General features: G+C 36.2%; 2 pseudogenes; both read left to right on the plus strand.

The window, feature by feature from the left end:
* The first annotated feature begins 2,412 nt into the window (after positions 1 to 2,412).
* LOC148926658 (uncharacterized) lies at positions 2,413 to 4,105 on the plus strand (annotated as a pseudogene).
* A 3,550-nt stretch (positions 4,106 to 7,655) lies between these two features.
* Positions 7,656 to 8,594, plus strand: LOC148926659 (uncharacterized; annotated as a pseudogene).
* The last annotated feature ends 2,287 nt before the right edge of the window (positions 8,595 to 10,881 follow it).

Genomic DNA, 10,881 nt, shown 5'->3' on the forward strand with positions numbered 1-10,881 from the left:
TATGAATACATCATAATAAAGATAAAGTACTTCATTGTTAAAACAATTCATACACTCTATTCACTTTAAAGTTTGCAAAAAGTTTAAACAGGTTCAAATTCAAAGTGGAATGAAGTAATAAAGTACCGAAATGAAGTAGTTAACTACTGGAATGAAGTATCAAACCTATTGGAATGAAGTAATAAATATAATCAAATAAATGTATCACAACATTTTCAGAAAATCAAAATGCTAACAAAAGAATATCACTAAAACAACTCTTCACTTATATTTGCTTCTTCTCATATGTTTTGTCGCAATTCCTTGAATCATGCCAACCAACTATGTGGCATTTGACACATCTACGACCAAGTTTGGACAAATTCTTTATTTCTTCATATGGCATATCTACGACCAGGCTTGGACATATACTCTATTTAGAAAATAAAACAAGACACTGGTATAAAACATAAAAAATAAATATTGTTAGTCAAAAATCATAATAAATACAAATATGTAATATTGAAAATGAATAGATATTTACTTCATTCCAGGAGGATTTTACTTCATTCAAAACCATTATTACTTCATTGGACTACGGGTTTACTTCATTCCAGCATTTGATCAAACAAATGCTATATACATTCGAAAAGCAAAGTTTCCGTACGTTTTCACTATCTATGAATTAATTAATAATGATCAGTTTAAAATTAGACCATCTGTAGTTTTGGTTGAGCAAGCATATTCAAATCCCCTAGTCGAGTCGACATTATCATCAAGCATAATAGATTCATCTTTACAAGTGCAAGCTTTCCAAAACAGTAGTCAAGTCAGAAACAAAAGCTAAGCTCACAAAGTGATGAAGCAAGAAACATGATTGATAGGCTATATCATCTTCTTCACTCTCTGTGTCCACTTTATCTTCACCAAAAACATAAACCTTAGGCTTAATATTCAGCTATTTTTTCATTATATTGGAGAGTCAGAACGACCGACATAAATAACAAAAAAACACACAACTTAATCATCAAACCTCTACATTCTTTGAAACATTTCTACAAACACATCAAAGGCACAACTCCAAGCAACCATCTCTTACCTCAAACTGTTTTCCTCCTCTACTATGTCTCTTCATGCTCGTATCACAATTGAAACCCCACAGATACTGCAACGAATTTAATCACTTATCTATACATACATACGCCCACATTTGTTAGAGCAAATTGAAGGAAGATTCGCGCTTTGTGGCTGGTACCAAACAAGTAATGACGGATGAGAATGGAAAAAAATAAAAGTAAAAACAATAAAGCAATAGGTGTCGTTCACCTTCGGTGGACTATTTGTGAGTGTCAACCATTACGAATTAACGTCCGATTTTTGGGTTAGGCTGAAGAGATGTCGAACTAGGCAGATGGAGATGCCGAATCGGCTGATGGAGATTCTGAATCGGGGATGGTTGTCATCGATTTCAATTGAATCGGCTGGAGATGATCGATGGAGATGCTGAGCGACCGATGGTGATGCTGAATTGACCAATGGAGATGCTGAATGATGGATGACTGTCGTCGATTTCAGTTGAATTAGCTAGAGATGATCGATGAAGATGAAGATTCCTTGATTTTTCAGCTAGATTTTCGGAGAGGTTTTGAGAGAAGTTTTGAGAGAAGAAGAGATAGAGAGACGAGAATGTGAATGAGTGAATTTTTTGAGATATTGAATTCTAATTTTTTACCCTAATTATAAAATGACGTAAATACCCCTATGTTGAAGTAATTTGTCTACCTAATGAAGGAGCAAAATTAATAAACAATAAAACTAGATCTAAGGGCCCAAATTTGATCTCTAGTTCGGTCTTTAAGACTGGATTTGTGAATAATGGGACTATATATATATATATATATATCTTACTTTGTTTGTTTGTGAATAATATTTAGATAATACTCCCTCCGTTCCATATTAATGGAGGCATTTCTTTTCGGCACAGAGATTAAGAAAAATTGTGTTAGGTGAGTTAAATAAAGAGAGAATAAAGTGGAAAATGATAAAGGTGGAAAGATGAAGAGAGAAAAAAGTAAGAGAGAGTAAAGTAGGTGTGGAAAAATGAGTTGCCTTTTACTAAAAGGGGAAATGACTCTATTACTATGGAACGTACCAAAATGGCAAAATGACTCTATTACTATGGAACAGAAGGAGTAGTTGTTTATCTCTCTTTGTTTATTCTATATCTTGTTGTTATAGAAAATTATTTACTTTGTTTATTTGGGATTGCAAAATTGAGTATTATATTCATTTTGTAATGTTTCAATGAGTTAGTAGTGGTCCTCAATTTAAGTTAAATATGCATTTACTTATTGTGCATTTTATTTTAAGTAGATGCAATTTAAGTTTCGAATATGCATTTACTTATTGGTGCATTTTATTTTATGTAGATAAATGCATCGTTATTTCAAGAAAATTTCTCCAGTTGCCGAGGTCTCATCTTCGTCAGTGAATGAACCTCCACTTCTCCAACCACAAGAGTTATCGATTGAAGACAAAGATAAAGTTGATTTAGAGGATGAACCTGCACTTCTCCAACCTCAAGAGTTACCGAACAAAGACAATGATAAAGTTGATTTAGAGAAGCTTCCAAGTGATCCCGAGGAACAACCTGACATAATGAGTTATTCACCAAACTCAATGGAACAAGGTCGTAGAGCTTATTTACTAAGAGTTCCATGTCAACCACGCAACCATAATTTCCTTTCTACAAGTAATGGAAATCAAAAATGTAAATTTGTTTCACTTTGGTTTGATGAATTTAAGACTTGGTTGGAGTATAATGTTTCAAAGGAAGCTGCTTATTGCTTATATGGTTATCTTTTCTCAAGACTTCATGGAAATGGACAAGATGCCTTTGTATCAAAGGGATTTACTACTTGGGGCAAGAAAGAAAGATTAAGAGATCATGTTGGAAATCATACAAGTGCTCATAATAGGTGTAGATTAGCATGTCAGGATTTGATGAACCAAGCTCAACACATTGAAGTCTCTCTATCAAAGCAGTCAACACAATAGAAGCTTGATTATCTTTGCAGATTAAATGCAACGGTTGTTTTCCTTTGTTATCTTATCATGCAAGGAATGTCTTCTCGCGGACATGATGAGTCTGAAGGATCCTTAAATCAAGGTAACTTTCTTGAGCTTTTGAAAGTTATTTCCTCTTGCAACAATGAGATATCTAGTGTTGTACTCCCTCCTTCCCATAAAAGTTAGATCACTTTCCTCTTTAGATTGTCCCAACAAAGTTGATACATTTTCATTTTAGGTAAAAATTAGGGATTTCAAACACCTTAATTAATGATTCCCTTATTACAATTAAAATCTAATCAGTGCTTAACAATTTTAAGAAAAAAAAAATCACCCACCCCAACCACCATATTCATTTCATCCCCCCCCCCCCCCATCTCAGCAACTCTCTCTCCCATTTTAGCAACTCTCTCTATTTTGGAAAACCTTAGATTCACAAATAACCCCGTCTCTTCGCCGACTCTTCTTTCTCTTCCCCTAAAGCTTTCTCTTCCTCCCCTTAATTGTTATGTCGTCGTTGTGAGAACGTTGGCAGCGTTAGCCTATTATTTCTAGCCGCCCAATCTCTCTCAATTTCAATTGTACCATAGACAATTGTAACACAAACCCAAATGCAGAGGGTTGGGTGAATCCTCGCCACCCCCTCACGGTGCAACACCCTCGTCGTGGTGTGCTGGCTGGCAACGTTGGCCCATCGTCTGCAGTTGTCTCAGTTTCTCTCGATCCTCTTTGTACTGTGACCGAGAACAATCGAAATGATGATAGATGGGTTCAACTTCGTTGCCCCCTCACCGCGATGCCACCCTCACCTGAACCTGAGCTTTTCGGCGGCTGGATCGACAAATATAACATGGATTTGGGCATTTACGATGATTCAGCCAACGAAGAGGGAGAGCACGGATGATTCTTACTTCGACGAACTCCCTCCTCACCCATGGCCTATGGAAGGTGAAAGTTGGGATAGGGCAGTAGCAGAGGCTGAGGAACACTGTGCAGCTCTGTTTGGAAGTGACTATACGAGATACTATCATGAAATCCACCATCTAACGAGCCTTGATAATCTTCCTTGGTGATGTGGATTTTTAATTAATTTGTTGATGTTGTTGTGGTGTGTTTAAGAATTAATATGTTGTTGGAGCTACATAGATTAATTTGTTGATGTTGTTGTGGTGTGTTGGATGAATTATTATGTTGTGGTTGTTGGGGCTGCATAAATTAATTCGTTGTTGTTTGTTGTGGTTATTTGGCTTGTGTGTGCATTGGTTCATATGGTGTATGTGCAACAATAAATTCATTTACAAACACACATCGTGCATCAACTTCTGCCCTACAAACTCATTGACAAAAACTGATTATGCATTATCCTATGCATTAGAAAATCCATTTACAAAAATCCATCAGCTTTTGCACTACCAAACCATTGACAAAAACTAATAATATAGTATCTTATGCATTACAAAATCCATTTACAAAAATACGTTTATACCAAAATATAGATGCACCAATCTTTACTGTAAGCAACCTTTGTCTTCACAAACCTATAGCCCTCATAATTGTATCCAATCCTTCAGTGCTACCCTATGCTCGAAGATAAGAAATGCATTCATTGACCAACTCTAGTGGAACTTGTAAGTTCTCATGAAGTTGTGCACTTCTCCTTAATGATGTTTTCCCTATGCATGGAATCAGGGACGGAACCAGAAATATTAAAAAGCCGGTGCTGGAATTTAAAATAATACTCCATCTGTTCTGCGATAGTTGAGTCATTTCCCTTTCTGCACTCGTTTTAGAAAAATGATACTAATAAATAGATAAAGTGAAGAAAAAATAAAGTAAGAGAAAGAATAATGTAGATAAGAATATTTTTATCTACCTCATTCTGTCACCTACTTTACTCTCTTTCCATTTTAACTATTTATTACTCCCTCCGTCCACGAATAGGAGTCCCGGTTGGCAATTTTCATCCGTCCGCCATTAGGAGTCCCGGTTAGACATTTTATCTTGGGACTATAAAAAATGACCCCACTGTTCCCTTAGTTTAGAAGCTGCAATTAATTTTAAATTAAAAAAAAACTTTGATTGCAATTTCTCACCCTCTCTCTTAATGTTAGATTTCATTATTCCAAAAAATAAAGCAAATAATAATATAAATGGATCTCACATTCCACTATCACACACTTCAATTATTACACTCAAACTTTTCTTAAAACCCGCACCCAACTCAACCGGGACTCCTATTCGCGGACGGAGGGAGTATCATTTTTGCAAAACGAGTGTAGAAAATGAAATGACTCAACTACCGCAGAACGAAGGGAGTAATAATAATAATTATTCATTTGTATAAATAATGTCTTACACTTTTTATGAAACGCTAGATAATGAAAAAAAAATCAATAAATCTCCATTTTTATGAAATGCTAGATAATGAACAAAAATTCAATAAATCTCCATTTTGAAAGTAATGATAAATTATAATCACAAGTTAGTATCTACATATCTAACTTACTGTTTCCAAAAATAGTATTAATAAACATCACTAATCATTATTACAATTACAAAAATGCAATCTTAAATTGAATAAATAAATAAAATATTCAGCTTTAATTTATAATACCTAATTAATTGATTTTTTAATCAAAGGGGAAACACATTTGTATAGTTTTATTTAATGAAAATTGGATTGGCAAATTAGAATAACTAGAAGTACCGATCGAAAATGGTGACCAATGAATTGAATAGAATAAAATAGGAAAATTTATTGGATTGATTAGGTTATACTGCTAGTTGTCGTCTCTATAAGATTTGACATAATCTAGCTTTACTATTTGTAAGTTTTTCACGTTTCCTACTAAAATTTCTCCATTTATCTTCTTCTTCATCGTGTATTTCCATTTCAATTTTTTCACAGACACACGCACACTTCACCAGCAACCATGGCGGAATACTGGTCCGGCGCCGGCCAAGCCCCTGCTGGAGCGGTGGCTTAGCCTACGCTAGGTCTGTCCCTACGTGGAATTATGTAGAAATTCTGGCCCTTCACCTTCATTATCTGAGAAATTTTGGAAAAAGTGATTAATTTCGCAGACTTTTCGAAATTTGACATTAAATTCGCTGACCTTTCGAAATATGGGATTGACACATGTGAATTTTTCAGAATAAGGGTTTTTTGTAATTTTTTTGTTTTTTCTCTTCTTTTTTCTTATTATTTCTATAACAACATTTATAAATAGACCAAACTACCCTATACTATTTTCCTCCCTAATTCTGATACCTTTGTTTATGAAATCATTCCTCTCGTATTTATTTTGACAGAGTGAAATGGGAAGTTGAGCTCTGAAAGAGGGAATGTCGGAGTGCGATCGCAGCCATACAAGCACCACACTCCGGCAGCTTACGGTAGCTGTCGCCGCCACGTATGCGGTTTAGGCATATGGAACAGTAGTGCTCAATCTCTGATCTCTCGTGGAATATGGAAGCCATCGACATCTGCTCCTCTTTGCCGGAAAATTTCTCAAGTAACGATCTCATGTTTTTTAGTAAAAAGCTCATTTTTTTTCTTTTTCTTCTTTTACTTTTTGGTGTTGTAATGGAGCTTAATTGTTATTGTGTATATATAATGGCGAGGGCATTGGACTAAGATTGTTATAAATTGGAATTAATTCAAAGGTAAAACTAAATTCATAGATTAGTGGTAAATTATTTAGAAGAAAATACAATGGTGATTTTGAGAATGGGAGATGATCAAATAAAGGTATGTCATATGTGTTTAGTAAATACAGTAGAACCGACTGATTTTTCTTAGCAAATTGAGAGGTTAAACAGAAAGCAGTCAAGAGAATGGACTGTTTTTAATTAAAAGTAAAATTCAAAACTGGTCTTGAACTTATGCTCATTTTATGATTTTGGTCCTATACTTTATCTTTTGAACTTTTGCATCCTGAATATTTCAACTCGGATCACAATTAGTCCTACACTAACAATTCCGTCAATTTTTAAACGGTTTTAACCCGATTTTGACCAATTTTGATAGTTTAACAGTCTCATTCGGGTTAAGCAACATGAGATAAGGATATCGCACCACAACACCCATTGTTGTGGGCCGATATGTGGACAAGAATGGATGTGTTATGGAACGTTTTCTTGGTGTGGTGCATGTTAGTGACACGGTTGCGACCTCACTAGAGAAGACACTTTATTATTTGTTATCTACTTATGATTTAAGTGTATCTAGTTTGAGAGGACAAGGATATGATGGTGCAAGCAACATGAGAAGAGAATTCAATGGGTTGAAAAGTTTGATACTCAAGAGAAATCCCATTGCTTATTATGTACATTGTTTTTCTCACCAGCTTCAACTCACAATTGTCGTTGTTGCCAAAAAGCATACAAGTATTGGGTATTTTTATAATACTGTCAACCGTTTGTGTAATATTATTGGAAGTTCTTGTAAATGCGTAGATATACTTAGAGAAAAGCAGAGAGAGAATATTATACAGCAGATTGCAAGTGATGAAATTCATACCGAGAGAGGATTGAATCAAGAGATGGCGTTAAAGCGGCCTGGAGATACTCGTTGGAGTTCGCATTATGGTACTTTTATCAACTTGATGCATTTGTTTTCTCATAATACTGATGTTCTTGTGTATGTGAGGAGAATGATTATGATTATTCACATAGGCTTGAAGCTAATGATGTGTTGGAAATAATTAATCTCTTTGAGTTTGTCATTATGTTACATCTTATGAAGCAAATCTTGGGAATCACACAAGAACTCTCTCAAGTGCTACAGAAAAATGATTGCATTGTGAATCTTGTCCATGTAGTAAAAGCACGTTTGTAAATATTGCGGGAAGAAGGTTGGGCGGGTTTGCTTAATGAAGTTTCTAAGTTCTGTAACAAATATGAGGTAATTGTTCTTGACATAGAAGATGAGTTTGTACCTCGAGGAAAAGCAAATCGTACAACTGAAAAAAGGAAGTCTCCCCTCTTATCGAGTTGAGATATTTTGTTCAATGATTGACATGCAAGCTCAAGAGTTAAACCATCGTTTTGGTGAAATTAACACAGACTTACTTTCATGCATGACATGTTTTGATCCTAGAGATTCATTTTCTGCATTTGATTTGGAGAAGTTGCTTCGTCTTGCTAGTTATTATATATCAGAATTTTCTGGAATTGCTTTGAAAGAGCTTGAAAATTAACTTGAAAGCTTTATTTTTAATGTGCGGATAAATGAAAATTTTTCACAAGTATTTGGGATTGGTGGTCTTGCTAAGAAGATGGTTTCTACAAGAAAGCATGAAAATTTTCCATTGGTTTATTTGTTAGTCAAGTTGTCATTGATCTTGCCGGTTGCTACTGCCTCAGTGGAAAGAGCTTTTTCAGCAATGAAGTTCATCAAGAGTACTCTACGTAATAGTATGGGAGACCAACTGTTATATGATTGCTTAGTTCCTTATATTGAAAATGATGTCTTTGTTCATGTTAGTAATGAAACTATTATGCAACGATTTCAGAAGATGAAAAATAGAAGAGAAATGTTATGATATGATTGTATTTGACTTTAATATTTAAACATTATTATTTAATTTTTATATAAATTTTATATTTTTTAAATTATTTTTGGACTCCCTATCGTTAAAATCCTGCGTCCGCCACTAGTCATGTGTAGTGGTCTATGTATAACATATTATCGCTTTGTGTGCCAATCGACTCATGCAACAAAAAAAACGACCACGAAAGTTTAAAAAGATTAGTTATGCGTATGTCATAGCTACAAGGCTTATGTTCAAATCACAATACGAAGGGGTTCGATACACAAATCACATAACTCCCGAGGGGTGTTAACCGTCGCCCAACCAACAGCATGGACAGAGATAACACCTATTGATTGTCCCACATGTAGTTCGCCACATCAACACGCTTTTGATTCCAACCGGGTGAAGCTTTAACTATGTCGACGAACTGGACTTCGGAAGGTGGTTCAACTTGTGTGCCTGTGGGCTCACCCTCTCCATCCTCCCTACTCGCATCTAGCTCAGCTTCCACGGGATCAACCCCCATCTCACCCCTTACAAAATTATGTAGCAGAAAGCAACACATAATCAAACGGGTTTGCGTCTCGATCGGGTAAAAACTTGCACTACGCAATATACCCCACCGCATCTTCAGAATTGCAAACGCTCGCTCGATTACATTACGGGCCATTGTATATCGCATGTTGAACATTTCCTTGGCTGAGTTCGGTCTCTGATTTGTAGGCCCCCATTCCTTGAGATGGTAACGGACGCCTTTGAAAGTTGTTAGGAAACCTTCGCTGTTGGCGTACCCGTTGTCACACAAATAGTAGGAACCAATGTCAAATAATAGGTTACTTGCAGAAGGTGAGAGAGCAATAATAAATGACTATTCACAAAACAGTAGCAATAATAAATACCTTTTGGAACTTTGAGACCGTTGGGTCGAGATATAGCATCCCAAAGAATCCTTGAATCAACCACGGATCCCTCCCAACCCGGGAGTATGTACACAAACCGAAGAAACCAGTCGCAAACCGCCAGTGTGTTCGTTGCGATTTCACCTTTCCTAGACCTGTGACGAGGAACATCAGTTGTACAAACATGGACGTTAATGTATGTCTCGTCCAACGCACCAAGGCACCCGTGTGTTACATTAAACAAATTAAACACAAACCCCGACGAGTAAGTCATGTATTTGGGTAATGATTGGTTTAACTTAAACCACTTCCATCTTTGGTCATCGCAACTATCATCAACCGGCGACGGTTGCACGAAGAGAGTCCTATGTAGATGAATAACGGCGCGCATAACATCATGCACGTAGCTGCTCACAGTTTGCTTCGACCGAATGAAGTGGAACCCAACTATACGAGTTTTGGTATGGTGGGCAAGAGTGCTAATAAACATGGCAACCTGCTCCTCAACACGAACATACCGCTGGTCCTCTAAACCACACCTATCTCGGAGTATGTGACACAAATGGCCAAAAGCATTACGATCCATCCGCAAGTTGTTAATGCAATCCATGTCTGTCACCCCTGTAGTTGGTTCATATGTGCGACTTGCGCCGACATTTTGGTTGTCATGTTGTATGAGACACGAGTATCATCATCCCAGTTGTTGACCGAATTGTATATCATGCTGCTAACCATATTTAAAATCGCAAAGTAGTTTTGTTGATGGTAACGAATAATGTCCTCAATCATCACTACTGCGGCTTCGGCCTCAATACGCTTTCTCTTTCTTCGGTCTTCCATACTGCCAAAGTACAAAATAAAACATGCAATGAGTATCTTCATGCAACATATAAGGAGATGAGTTCACTACAAACTACTCCCTCCATTCCATAGTAATGGAGGCGTTTCTTTTTGGCACAGAGATTAAGAAAAATTGTTTAGGTGAGTTAAGTAAAGAGAGAATAAAATAAAAAAATGAAAAAGGTAGAGAGATGAAGAGAGAGAAAAGTAAGAGAGGGTAAATTAGGTGTGGAAAAATGTGTTGACTTTTACTAAAAAGAAAAATGACTCTATTATATGGAATGTACCAAAATGACAAAATGACTCTATTACTATGGAACGGAGGGAGTACAAACTAAACTAATCAGGGGATGTATGCACTCCCAAAGGCAACCAAATCTGGACTTAGGAACAACAAGAAACAAAGCCAAAACAAGACGATTGAACAACGTTGCAGTCAAAACAAATTTCAGGGGAGCATAACATACAAATTAGTCACAACACTCAACAAGACGAACAATAGCCCTCAAGAAGAGGACGATTCATATTGGTTGCGTATGGAATTTGTGGTAAAATCG

The sequence above is a fragment of the Salvia hispanica genome, chromosome 5 (assembly GCF_029641045.1).
Source record: "Salvia hispanica isolate PSC_SH4W2 chromosome 5, Shi_PSC_v1, whole genome shotgun sequence".
NCBI lineage: Eukaryota > Viridiplantae > Streptophyta > Magnoliopsida > Lamiales > Lamiaceae > Salvia > Salvia hispanica.